The sequence below is a fragment of the Lepus europaeus genome, chromosome 10, assembly GCF_033115175.1.
Source record: "Lepus europaeus isolate LE1 chromosome 10, mLepTim1.pri, whole genome shotgun sequence".
Lineage (NCBI taxonomy): Eukaryota > Metazoa > Chordata > Mammalia > Lagomorpha > Leporidae > Lepus > Lepus europaeus.
In genome coordinates, this window is record NC_084836.1 from 82,688,163 (window position 1) to 82,701,381 (window position 13,219).

The 13,219-nt window shown below is 50.0% G+C and overlaps 1 protein-coding gene across 4 annotated transcripts in view; it reads right to left on the minus strand.

The window, feature by feature from the left end:
- Nucleotides 1-2,438: 2,438 nt before the first annotated feature.
- Nucleotides 2,439-13,219, minus strand: part of KAT14 (lysine acetyltransferase 14) — a 48,647-nt gene continuing 37,866 nt past the window's right edge. For 2 of the 4 annotated variants that reach the window (XM_062203819.1, XM_062203817.1), the window contains exon 11: nucleotides 2,439-3,268. The gene's annotated coding sequence lies outside the window, so the exon portion shown is untranslated. Of the gene's footprint in view, nucleotides 3,269-12,793; nucleotides 13,045-13,219 lie in introns of those variants that run through there. The other 2 variants (XM_062203816.1, XM_062203818.1) reach the window with 2 other exon arrangements.

The window sequence follows — 13,219 nt, forward strand, 5'->3', positions numbered from 1 at the left end:
GGTGCCCAGGTTCAGGTTCAGGTTCCTGCTAACACACACTCTGCGAGGCAGTAGGTGCCCCAGTCACCCACACAGGAGGCCCAGGTGGCGTTCTGGGCCTACTCCTGGCTGTTATGGGCATCTGGGGAGTAAAGCTGTGGATGGAAGATCTCTATCATCTATCTCTATATAGCTCTATCATCTCTAGCTCTTTTCTCTATCTCTGTCTCTATATCTCTAGCATCTCTTTCTACCTGTCTGCCACTCTGTCTTTCAAATAAGTAAAAATTAAAAAAATAACTGCTTATATCCTGCTAAGTTGTTGAACCAAAAATAGCACCCAACACTTCTGCCTCCTGAATTCTTCCTAAGACAACACACTGGGGGTGCCCCTAGGAAAAGGACCGATGTCTGGACAATAAATGCCCTTCTTCACCCTCAGTCTCTCACTCAGCCCCGTAGCCAGGTGAGGAAGATGCACCCCCAGACGGCTTCCCAGAAACTCAGCTGTGGAGATTGGTTCCTTCCAGATTCCAGATGTCCTAACCCACGAGACGCTGAGTCCTGCAGGGACAATCTGGGCTGTGTCTGCATTCCCTGGGAATCTTGTGTTTAAAATAAATTAACTTGAAAGGCAGAATGATAGAGGCAGAAGGAGAGAGAGAGAGAGAGAGAGGGAGAGAGAGAGAGAGATCTTAGCCATTGGTTCACTCTTCCAAATGGCCACAAAAGGCTGGGTCAGGCTAAAGCCAACAGCCAGGAACTCCATCCGGGTCTCCCATGTTGGTGGTAGGGGCCCAAGTACTCAGGCCATCCTCTGCGACCTTCCCAGGAGCATTAGCAGGGAGCTGGATCAGAAGTGGAGAGGCCAGGATTCCAACTGGCGCTCTGATACGGGATGTGGGTGTTGCCGACGGTGGCTTCACCTGCTGTGCCACAATGCTGGTCCCTCCCCTGGAATCTTTTTTTCCTTTTTTAATTAATTAACTTATTTGAAAAGCAGAGTAGGACACAGAGAGTGAATCTTCCATCAGCTGGTTCATTCCCCAAACGGCCTTCTTCATCCTCTTTGCCACGGGAAGGAGTCGTTTCCACCTCCCACAGTTCTTTCTCTAGAGCCTCGCCTGCCCTGTACCTTCCCAGGCAGCCTGGGGAACGTGGTTGACTCGGAGTTTGACAGAGGGAAGACAAAGAAATACCATATTAATAAGAAAAAAATGCAAAGATTTCAATATTTTCTCTATTTTTGCATCAAATTAAGCCTAGTTCCATTTTCCCACAAATTTTTTGAAGTTTCCTCATAGTATTCACAGTTTTACTACAACCTTCCTCTCTGAACCTTGTTCTTTGGCTTCATCTCTTTGCTAGGTGAGCTTTTGGCCTTAACATTGAACTCATCAATATCCCCGATGATTGTGGTCCACTCGGCAGGGTAGCAGCCCCAAGGCCCGGGCACTGGCCCCATCCGTTCACCCTGGCCTGCTGAGAACAGCCCCCGGGTTACAGGAGAAGTCAGATCCCATTACTGTGTCTCGGCGCCTTTCTGGGTGATCTCCCACAGTAAGCTGGGTGGAAAGAGCTGGAGGAGGTGGCAGACTCGCCGCAGCTCTGCCTGAGGCCAGCACTCATGAACCACTTCAAACGAGCTGGTTTGTGAGTGTTCCCATGCGGAGTGTGGGAGGCAGGGGGCAGCTTCGCTCTGTGTGGGCCTTGAATTCCCAGAGGGCCTGTCTCTTCCCTTCCCACCTGTCCTCTGCTCTCCGAGACCACAAGTGCAAACCCACCCCACCTCCCCCAGCCAAGGGCCACCAAAGGCTGGGGCCACAATGAAGGGCAAGGAAACTTGTGGGAGTTCCAGGGGGTCCTCACTCAGAAAGGAGGCTTCTGTGGGGTGGGCGCTGTGGTGCAGTGGGCTGAGCTGCTGCTTGGGATGCCTGTGTCCCATAATCAGAGTGTGCATTCAAGCCCCACCTACTCTGCTTCCAATCCAGCTCCCTGCTCACACATCTAGGAAGGCAGCAGAAGATGGCCCAAGTGCTTGAGCCCCTGCCACCCACATGAGAGACCTGGAAGGAGTTCCAGGCTCCTGGCTTCAACCTGGACCAGCCCTGACTGTTGGTGCTATTTGGGGAGTGAACCAGCAGATGCAAATCTGTCTGTCTGTCTCCCCCTCTGTTGCTCTGCCTTTCCATGAAAAATAAATAAGCATTTTAAAAATCAAAAGAGGATCGGTGAGGGCATTTAAACCCATCCATCCACAGGTCAGAGCAATGGGCACTAAAGCCATAGCATAATTCCGAGAACTCAGGGCAGCGGGCACCAAACTTATTCTGGAAGAGGTCAAATCGTAAACTCCTGAGGCTTTGTGGAGTGCATGGTCTCTGTTGCAACCTCTCAGCTCTGTCACAGTAGCACAACAGGATCCATAGACACCAGGGAGCAAGTCTGTGTTCCAATAAAACTTTATTTATAAAGCAGGCTGTCATTTGCTGACCCCTGATTCAAGAGATGGTGGTTTATAAAGAGGGCTCACCGCTGCCGTCCCCTGCTGTGGAGAAAAACTATTTTCCCATGCGTTCATTTTGCAGGTACTGACACCGCACCAGTATGTTCCAGATGTTTGCAAGAGCGTTGTAATACTGATGCACTGAGTCATCCCAATGACCCCAGAAGTCAAGTACAGAGGCCCCTGACTGAGGATAGTTTGGCTTCCCAATTTTGAACTTCACGATGATGCAAAAGCCATGCACACGCAGTAGGAAACGTGCTTCGAATTCTGAATTTTGATCTTTCCCCAGGCTCGTGCCACTCGGTCCAATCTCTCCTGTGGTGCTGGACTGCGGCAGGGGTCTCAGCTCCCAGGTAGCCCCGGGAGGTCCCAGCGTGGGTGGAAAACACCTGACGCTCTACAGTAGGGGGCGCTGCTGAGCTGGGACATTCTGCAGCTTCGTGCAGGCAATGCATTTGCAAATTAAGATATTTTCAACTCAGGATGGACTTATTGGGAAGCAACCTCATTGTAAGTTCAGGAGCGTCTGCACTGCTGTCCTCCTTGGTTTGGGTACAGAGCGGCTGAGAAACTTGCCGAAGGTCACCCAGCAGTAACTAACTAGGATTTGAACACAAGCAGCTTGCGCTCTTGCACCCTGAGCTTCGTAGAGACCAGTTGCCCTTCTTTGAATGAACATCCACTGTGCACCCTGCAACTTAGTTAGCATGGTGGGCCATGTGTCATCCTCAAGGAGCTCCATCCCTGCAGGGCAGGGTTAGTGCCAATTAGTGAGTGTACCTGCGGGAAAGCATGAGACAAGGTGATGCATTTTCATAAAGGCCACCTAACCATCCACTCCCCCTCTGTCAAACATAGCACCTATCTAGCCATCTGTAGCACTCATCCGTCCATCCATCTGTTCATTCATCCACCCATCCATCCACCAAAGTCCGCAGTGCACTATCTCCAGACCCTGTCACACAAGTCTCCTTTGAGTAGCTAATGGCCTTTGGAGAGATGGTTTTTTTGTCTTGCAGGTCGCTGTGTGTGCTGGAGATTTTCAGAGAAGGTGACATCACTGGGGAGTGAAAATAATCCAGAAGCCTTCGCAGGCACAGAAGGACAGGAGAAGAGGCTGAGGGCTTGGAGACTGGGGTTGGACCGTTCAGGTTCAAAGCCATCATTCGCTGGCTTTGAGGGGTCAATCTCCCGCTCTGCTGATCTGCAAGACCAGGTGAGGTAAGTTACACAAAGATGATCACAAGTTTTCTACAAAAAGGACCACAAACTCTCACTCTTCCTGTACTCCTGCAGTCACCCTTTGCAATGTGATTTTTCAGCTCTCTCCATCCACAGGTGGGGCCTGTTTTCCTACTCCTGCACCTGGGCTGCCCTTGTGACTTTGTTTGGCCAACAGAATGTGGCAAAGTGATATGACAGTTTTCAGGTAGACCTCCATAGCCTTGACCCTCATTATCCCGCTCTCTGCTCTTCACCTGTCTTGAGTTCACAATCCCTACCCCTCTCCCCCATTGCCATGTAAATAAGCCCAGGCTGGCCTGCTGGAGCGTGAGAGTCCTCATTGCCAGGGCAGGCATTTGGCCGAGGGGTTAAGACACAGATTAGGACACCTACACCCCCCACGAGAGGACCTGGGCTCAGTGCCTGGCTCCGGCTCCTGACTCCCGCTCCCTGCTAATGCAGACCCTGGGAGGCAGTGCTGACAGCTCGGGTAGTTGGGTCCCTCCCATTCATGCGAGAGATCTGGATGGAGTTCCTGGCTCCTGGCTTTGACTGTCTGGGCACTGAGGGCATTTGAGGAGTGAACCAACAGGTGAACATTCTGTCTCTCTCCTCAAAAGAGAAAAATTCTTACGGCCCCCACGAACAGCCAGCCAACTCCCAGAAGCTGAGGTGTCCCCTCATCACAGACACATGAAGGAACCCAGCCGAAATCAAAAGAACCATCCAGTTGAGCCCACCCCGCCCCCAAATCAAGGACAGAATCATAAATAAATAATAGGTGGTTGTTTTAAAAGCCACCAAGGTTTTATGCGGCTTGATGCAAAGTTATTGTGGTGGTGGGTAAGTGATACAGCAGGGTGGTACAACTCTCATACTCACGGAGCTGTAGAGGGAATTAACTAAGATGGTCTATGTGAAGGTGTTTAATTCAGTTCCTGACATGAGGCAACACCCATGAATCTTAACTCTTGTTCTTTGACGTTCCCCTGTGGAGATCAAAACTAAAATCTCAGCCAAATGAATTGTTCCAGAAACGGACTCCACCTGAACAGCCAACTAGCTGCTTGTGAACCATATGTGGCCCCACCTACGGAAGGCTGGGCCCTGCCTAAAATTTGTAGCAAAAACCTTTCTGAAGTTATGTAATGAACGGGCACCCAAGAAGGAGTTGAGAAGGGATGCGTGAGGTTCGGTGGCCATATGGTCATGTTGGACTCACTTCCCCAGTGTGGGGGCCCTGACAGAGACAGCACGGCCTCTTCATGTCCAAAGAGAGACTTGATGCGCCCAGCTTCCTGGAGCACGAGGCAGCCCTCCTCCAGAAAACACTGGGCTGGCACGCAACTGGACGCGAGGTGCGAGCAGATGGCCTCTGGAGACCAGTCCTAACGCCCACTGCGGAGCAGCTTGCGCCTACTGTGTCTTGCAGGATCTGTGGTGCTGCTTGTCTCTGAAATTCCAATTCAGCCGTGATTAACAGATTTGGCCCCAAAACAACAGGTTATACGTGCAAGGATTTTTTTTTTTTTTTTTTTTTTTTGCTGCCTTGTTTGTAGTGGCAAAAACCTGGAAAATGCCAGATACCCACCAGTAAGGGGCTGCTCAAAGACACTGTGGTACTTTTATGTCTATGAACTATTACGCAGCTCTGTTGAAAGGTAAATTAAGGGCCCGTGCTGTGGCTTAACAGGCTAATCCTCCGCCTTGCGGCGCCGGCACACCAGGTTCTAGTCCCGGTCGGGGCGCCGGATTCTATCCCGGTTGCCCCTCTTCCAGGCCAGCTCTCTGCTATGGCCCGGGGAAGGCAGTGGAGGATGGCCCAAGTCCTTGAGCCCTGCATCCGCACGGGAGACCAGGAGAAGCACCTGGCTCCTGGCTTCGGATCAGTGAGATGCGCTGGCCGCAGCGGCCATTGGAGGGTGAAGCAACGGCAAAAAGGAAGACCTCTCTCTCTCACTATCCACTCTGCCTGTCAAAAAAAATTAAGTTAGAATTATAAAAAAAAAAAAGAAAAGAAAAGAAAAGAAAGGTAAATTAAGGAGGTGGCTGTTTGGTGGTTAAGATGACCCTTGGGATGCCCATATATCAGAGAGCCTGGGTTCAAGTCCTGGCTCTGTTTCTGATCCAGCTTCCTGCTATCTTCTCCCTGAGAAGCAGCCGGTAATGTTCTGGGTAGTTGAGTCCCAGCCCCATACATAGGAGACCTGGATTGAATTCTTGGCTCCTGGCTTCAGGCCGGCCCAGTGCCTGCTATTGCAGGCGCCTGGGGAGTGAACCAGCAGATGGAGGATCCCTTTCTGTTTGCCTCTCTTTCCAATAAATAAATAAAATTTTGAAAAAGCAAAGTGAATTTATGTCTTCTGAATTAGAGGGATGTCAACGAGTATTGCTAAAAGAGAAAATTGGGGCAAGTGGGTGCTGTAGTGGTTAAGCTGTCCCTTGGTACACCACATCCCACATTGGAGAACCTGGTTCAAGTCCAGGCTACTCTGCTTCTTAGCCAACCGCCTGCTAATGTGCACTGTGAGAGGCAGCAGACGACGGCTCAAGTCTTGGGGCTCCTGACCCCGACACGGGGAGACTGGAATTGAGTTCTGAGACCCTCACTTCAATCTGACCCAGGCCCGGCTGTTGTAGGCATTTAGGGAGCAAAAGCAGATGAAAGATCTCTCTTTGTCTGTCTCTCAAATAGAATAAAAATAAATTAATAACTTCTAACAATAGTCCCTCACTTTTAAATAAAACATTGATACAAAGTACGTTCTCTGATCATAAGAAAATTAAACTAGAAATTAGCAACAGGAATTCCCCCAAAGACACAGAAATTAAATAATTCATGTCTAAGTAACCCATGGGTCAAAAAGGAAGTCACAAGAGAAATTAGAAAATATTTTAAATTCAATATTAAATAGTAAAAGACTTTCAGCTAATCTGTTTGCTTTCCCTTTGTAGTTGTCTGTAACTTGCCCTCTGCCGCGTGCCTCCGCACCCCTCCCACTGATGCTGGGCTGAGACATGTGACGCTTTGGTAAAGCAAAGGGGGCAGAGTGACAAGGGGCCAAGGCCTTGCGTGTCTCTGCTCTGTGGTTCCCTCTCCATTGCCATGGAACGAGCACTCCCCTGGGGCCTGCTGCAGTCTTGCTCTGGGACCCAGAGGGAACGGGTGCCGGCAGACACAGATTGAATTGAAGGGGCCCACCCAGGCCCTGCCAATCTGCAGACACACAAGAAACACTTAGCACTGTAGACCCAAGCTGTCTGTTGGTGGAAGAACAGAAAACACGTTCCAGTGGGTGGCAATGTGTTGTGCCAGAAAGCACTGTCCAGTTTATTATTAGCTACTGGTGTTAATATCTACTGCGCCTAGTTTATAAATCAGCTGCATCATAGGTACGTGTGTATAGGAAAAGATACACAAGGACACATTAAAAAGAACTATGTGGAAGGGCCCAGTGTTGTGGCACTGCAGGTTAAGCTGCTGTCTGCAATGCAGCGCATCCCATATGAGCACCAGTTCGAGTCCCAGCTGCTCTACTTCCAATCCGGCTCCCTGCAAATGCACCTGGGAAGGAAACAGATGGCCCAAGAGCTTGGGCCCCTACCACCCATGTGGGAGACTCAGATGAAGTTCCCGGTTCCTGGCTTCTGCCTGGACCAACCCCAGCCATTGCAGCCATTTAGCAAGTGAAATAGCGGCTGGAAGATCTGTGTCTCTCCCTCTTTCTGTAGCTCTGCCTTTCACATAACTAAATAAATCTTTTTAAAAAGGTAAATTCATTTTGATGCAAGACAATTTTAAATCCATGCATACTTTTTCATCATATGCATTTTCCACAAACCTTTTGAACACCCCCTTGTATGCACAGATTTCATTCTTAATAAGCTTAATAAGCTTAGCTGTTAATTCTATTTTCCAAGAACTTTTTGAAGTATACTTGTATAAAGGGTTCTGTACTAGCCACAGTTTCAGACACCTGAGGGCATCCTGCTACATTTCCCCTTCGGATAAGGGGTTCTGTTGTACTTGCAGCCTAAAACATCCTGCCCGGTTCACCTTGCATAGCCTGCCAGCACCTCACCCCCACCTTTTTTTTTTTTTTTTTTTTTTTTGACAGGCAGAGTGGACAGTGAGAGAGAGACAGAGAGAAAGGTCTTCCTTTTGCCGTTGGTTCACCCTCCAATGGCTGCCGCGGTAGCGTGCTGCGGCCGGCGCACCGCGCTGATCCGGTGGCAGGAGCCAGGTGCTTCTCCTGGTCTCCCATGGGGTGCAGGGCCCAAACACTTGGGCCATCCTCCACTGCACTCCCTGGCCACAGCAGAGAGCTGGCCTGGAAGAGGGGCAACCGGGACAGGATCGGTGCCCCGACCGGGACTAGAACCCGGCTGTGCTGGCGCCGCAAGGCGGAGGATTAGCCTATTGAGCCGCGGCGCCGGCCAACCCCCACCTTTTTTTTAAGATTTATTTATTTATTTGAAAGTCAGAGTTACATACAGAAAGAGAGGCGGAAAAAGAGAGAGAGAGAGAGTCTTCCATCGCTGGTTCACTCCGCAGTTGGCTTTACCGGCTGGAGCTGTGCTGATCTGAACCCAGGAGCCAGGAGCTTCTTCCAGGTCTCCCACCCGGGTGCAGGGGCCCAAGGACTTGGGCCATCTCCCACTGCTTTCCCAGGTTATAGCAGAGAGCTGGATGGGAAGTGGAGCAGCTGGGACTCGAACTGGCGCCCATATGGGATGCCGGCACTGCAGGCAGTGGCTTTACCCGCTGCACCACAGCACTGGCCCCAGTACCTCATCCTTTTCATGTGCACCTTCTCAAGCCCTAGGGAGTCTCTGGCTGGCTTAGGGGAAAACTGACTTTTCTCAAACATTCAGTTACACTTGGGCTCCTCCACGGGGTTAGCTTTGGAGCATAAAAATCTGTTTTTCTGTCCAAAGAAAGGCAAGAAAAAGAACAAGCACCAGTATCACACACACACACACACACACAGAGCATTCGTGAGAACAGAATGGAGGTCAACACGGAGTCAGCTTCTACCTGGAGAGGAGTCCTCCTGCTTTTTGGAGAACAGGTCCGTTCCCAAAGGCTGGAATGCATTCCAGCAAAAGAGGTGGGTGTGACCCAACCTTGAGGGGACAGCTGCCCTGGGGTGCTTTGAGGCTGGATGCTGGAATCTGGGGGCTGGGAACTGGGAGATAAAGTGCATTCCCTGCTCTAGCCTGGGGCCCTCAACCTTAACCTAGGCTGGGAAGCTTTCAGGAATCCCTATATCCAGGCTACAGCCCAGACCAGCTCCATGAGACTCTGGGGGTTGAGCCCAGCACTGTAGCTTTGGTGCCGCTAAGGCTGGGAATCCCACAGTCCCAGCCCCACCCCACTCAGCCAGAGTTCTGTCCACTCCCAGGGTAACCACTTTGTGGGTGCCCAGCTGCTGCTAGGCCCTGTGCTTGGTACTTTGCATATTGTCTGACTTCCTCTTCTGCCAGAATTGACTTATTGGGGCCAATGCTGAGGCACAAAGGGCTAACCTGCATCCCGCATGCCACGCGGCACCCAGTATTAGAGCACATGTTCAAGTCCTGGCTGCTCCACTTCCCATCCAGCTCCCTGCTAATGTGCCTGGGAGTTCATTTGTCAAATTCCTGAACGAAAAAGCATTCTCACTACCAAAAGAGGAGGAAACTAGAAAAATGGCTTACTTAGTATTTTAATGAGGCGAGCCACACTTAGGTAAATGGACATTCAGATTCCCCTAGTGGGCCATTCCTTCACAGGAGGTTGAGGCCAGCGTGCTGCATTGACTACAAGGTCGTGATTCACGGGATCCTGAGTCACGGTTTCTCAGTTTCCTGGCTCAAGGAGGCCTAATGAGATGGCCAGCAGTGTTGTCAGTTCAGGACTTGTTGTCATAAACGGAGGAATCAAGTTCTGAAATCTAAATGATTATCTGAATGCTTTTCTTTTCCCCAACTCACTCCTCACATGAAGACTCAGTCATTTTGGTATCTGGGTTACTGGCTCACCAGAAGCCAAGATAAACAAGAATGTTTTAGTAATTAGAATGTTATCCAATTGGATATTGTTTATTGTAAACATTGGGGAATGAGGTTAATAAGTAGATTTTTTTTCAAAGATTTATTTATTTGAAAGATAGATAGAGGCAGGGAGAGAAAGAGAGAGGGGGGGGGGGATATTTTCCATCCACTGGTTCACTCTGCAAATGCCCTCAACAGCCAGGGCTAGGCCAGGCCAAAACTAGGGGCCAGGAACTCCATCTGGTCTTCCACGTGGGTGGCAGGAACCCAAGAACCTAGGCCATGATCCGCTGCTTCCGCTATGCATTGGCAGGAAGCTGCATCAGGATTACAGGGTACCAGGGCTCAAACCAGGCACTGATGTGGGTGTCCCAAGTGGCAGCTTAACCTGCTGTGCCACTGCACCTGCCCCTGTATCCCTTTCACATTGATCAGTGGATTATGAACATAAAGGTTTATTTCTAAGCTCTCAATTCTACTCTATTCTATTGTTCCACGCTGTCTGTCCTTATGTCCTCCCCACACTACCTTGAAAACCAGATGTGCTCTGGAGTTTCATGTGGAACCTCACAAGTTGTTTATCCAACATTAAAAGAAGTAGATGTTTTAAGTATGATAAACTGGGTCTAATGGTTGAAAAAGATGCTTCAGTCCTAAATCAGAGTGCCTGGGTTGCATGCCTGGCTCTGGCTCCTGACCCCAGCTTCCTGCTCATGCAGACCCTGGGAAGAAGTGATGGTTCAAACACTTGTGCTCCTGCCACCAAGGGGCGAGACCCAGTGTGAGTTCTTGGATCCCAGCTTTGGCACAGGCCAGCCCCTCAAGTGCAGAGGAACTCTCTCTCTTTCCCTTTCCTCTCCAATGCACAGAAGAATTCGAGGACAAGACACAGATAAAGGTTAGCAGAGGAATAATATTAGCAAAGTGAAAGTATACACTCAAGAGGGAGTATGGGCATGCTCTAGAGTGAGCTGCAACCCACAAGGTTCGGGGTCATCCCTTCATGTAGTCTGCAGGCACGGCGGGTAAGGCTTTGGGCAAGATTTTCCAAGAAAGGATAGAGATTCCCAGTAACTTGGTGACTGACCATCTTCTGTTCTTCCGGGGAAGTCTTAAAAGTGTCATGGCATCAGGTGCATGATGGGAGTGGGGAGTGTCAGCCATGGCGGTTGTAGTATAATGATGTTACGACGTTATGAAAGTTAAAGGTGATCATGGGGATGCAGGCATCAGCCATAATGGATATTTTCCGGAGGGTCTGGTTCTGGACTGTGGTTTTACTACAGTAGCAATTTGGGGTTGCTGGCCTGGGAGGAGTGTTAGAGGGTGTGGTGACATATTTCCCCCAGCTATTGCCTTCACTGTAATTCCCAGCATGGATTGCTCTAGGACCCCACACCTGGGGCCTCTTGCCTAGTGCACAACCAGCCAATCACTGACACCAGGATCGTGAGGAAAGTAGCTGTTTATGACTGCAAAGTGCAGAGCGAGAACTGGCAGTTTAAGGGATTAAGGGTGAGAAACCTTACAGACTAAAGTTGGGGTTGAGGGGTCCACGATCCACTCTGTGCAGGTCTCTGGCTGGCCCACCGCACCCATGGTCTTCCTTCGATGGGTCAGCAATAGAGCAGGTCATCCTGCTCTTTGAGGAATTTTGATGATGGTGAAGTGGCCTCTGGGGGCTAGAGGCAGATGGTTGTAACTTTGTTTGCTCAGGGCCTGGGCTTCTAGTTAAAACAAGAACAAAACAAAACCATGAAGAGGGGCCTAACATCCAGATGTTATCTATCCAGGAGATCAGTGAACTCAGGAGTCCTGTGAGCTGGGCCCCACTCCCTCCATGCAGTCAGTGACTCCTCACTCAGAGGTTAATTTGTGATCATCAGAGCAGGGCAAAGAAACATCAAGCTGAGGCAGGGAGACAGACTAGGGCCTGAGGATACCCTACAGCAAAGGCATTGTATAGGGGCGTGGTTTCAGAATGAGGTGTCCTCCAACTTCCGGACAACCATCTTGGGCGATAGAGCCAATGATGAGTTTTCTATAGTGGCCCTGGCTGGTGACTTCTACTTGGTGGCCCACCTGAAGACCCAGTATTCAGCACCTGTGCAGCCTGCATGCGGACTGAGCTCAGCCATGGTCAGCAGGACACTGGTGAGCATGTGGGAAGCAGAGACTTGATAAGCATGTGCTGCCAGGGCTTTGTGCTTCTAGAACGTTCCTTCCTAGAACCAGCCACCATACAATGAGGCAGTGCAAGCTGCCACGTGGAGAAGACTGCCTGAGAACTGAGAGCTCTGGCCGGCAGCCAAAGCTGAGCCCCCAGGTATCAGCGGTGTCCTGGCTCTCCCAAGTTGTCATCATATAGAGAGAATCACACAGAAAACTCACAGAATTCCAAGAGGAAATAAACAAGTAGTTTTTGCCACTAGATTTTGTGATGGTTTTGAAATGAGGGAAATAGACTAGAAAATTAGATAGGAGTAGATGAGCTGGAATATTTTTCTCATAATTTCTGCCAGCCTGGAACTCTTAACTCTGCCCCTTACCTGTCAATCCAGTGCACCTACTTTCCCATGATGCACCTCATCCAGGACCATAAAGGAGGAGATGCCACTATGGCCATGTGGAAGCTAAAACTCCATGAACTCCCAAAAGCCTCCTGAATGCTAAGCCACGCCCTGACTCCACCCTGTCTGCAAACCCAATTAGGGCACTGTCCTGTGAGTGTCACACGTGGGAATGGCGTGGCCGCTGGCCTCCTCCCACACTCTCTCCTCATAGGCAACTCTCTGGCCCACTCACAGAGGCTGTCTCTCCGTGTGGGGTCGCCCACACTCACGTGTGACTGTATATTCACTCCCTGCTCACACCTGGGCACTGCATTTGTGCCTCCACTTTGAATTTTTAAAAATTTTATTTATGTATTTGAAAGGCAAAATTTGAATTTATTTATTTATTTGAAAGGCAAAATTAGAGAGGGAGAGGCAGAGAGAGAGAGAGAGAGAGAGAGAGATCTCCTTTATCCAATAGCTTACTCCCCAAATGGCTGCAACGGCCAGGCCTGGCTGAAGCCAGGACCAGGGAAATCCATACAGGTCTCCCACGTGGGTACATAAGTCCAAGCACTTGGGCCATCTTCCGCGGCTTTCCTGGGCACATTAGCAGGGAGCTGGATCAGAAGTGGAGCAGCTGGGACCTGTGCCCATATGGGATGGCAGCATAGCAGGCGGCAGCTTGTGTGTGTTAGAAACGATTCCATGCAACTCCTGATCTCATCAAGTTCTTGACAGCCGCTAATGAGAAAGTCACGAAAGCAGGTGACATTTTACCTTTCCTCCTTCAAAATTGGAAATATTTCCTACAATATTCTCATGGACAGATGTAATAATCGTGAGAATGTAACTGGAATTTGGAGCTAAAAGAATTCAAGTCACGTGGAGGGAAGCTCTAAGCCACAACGTGGGCTAC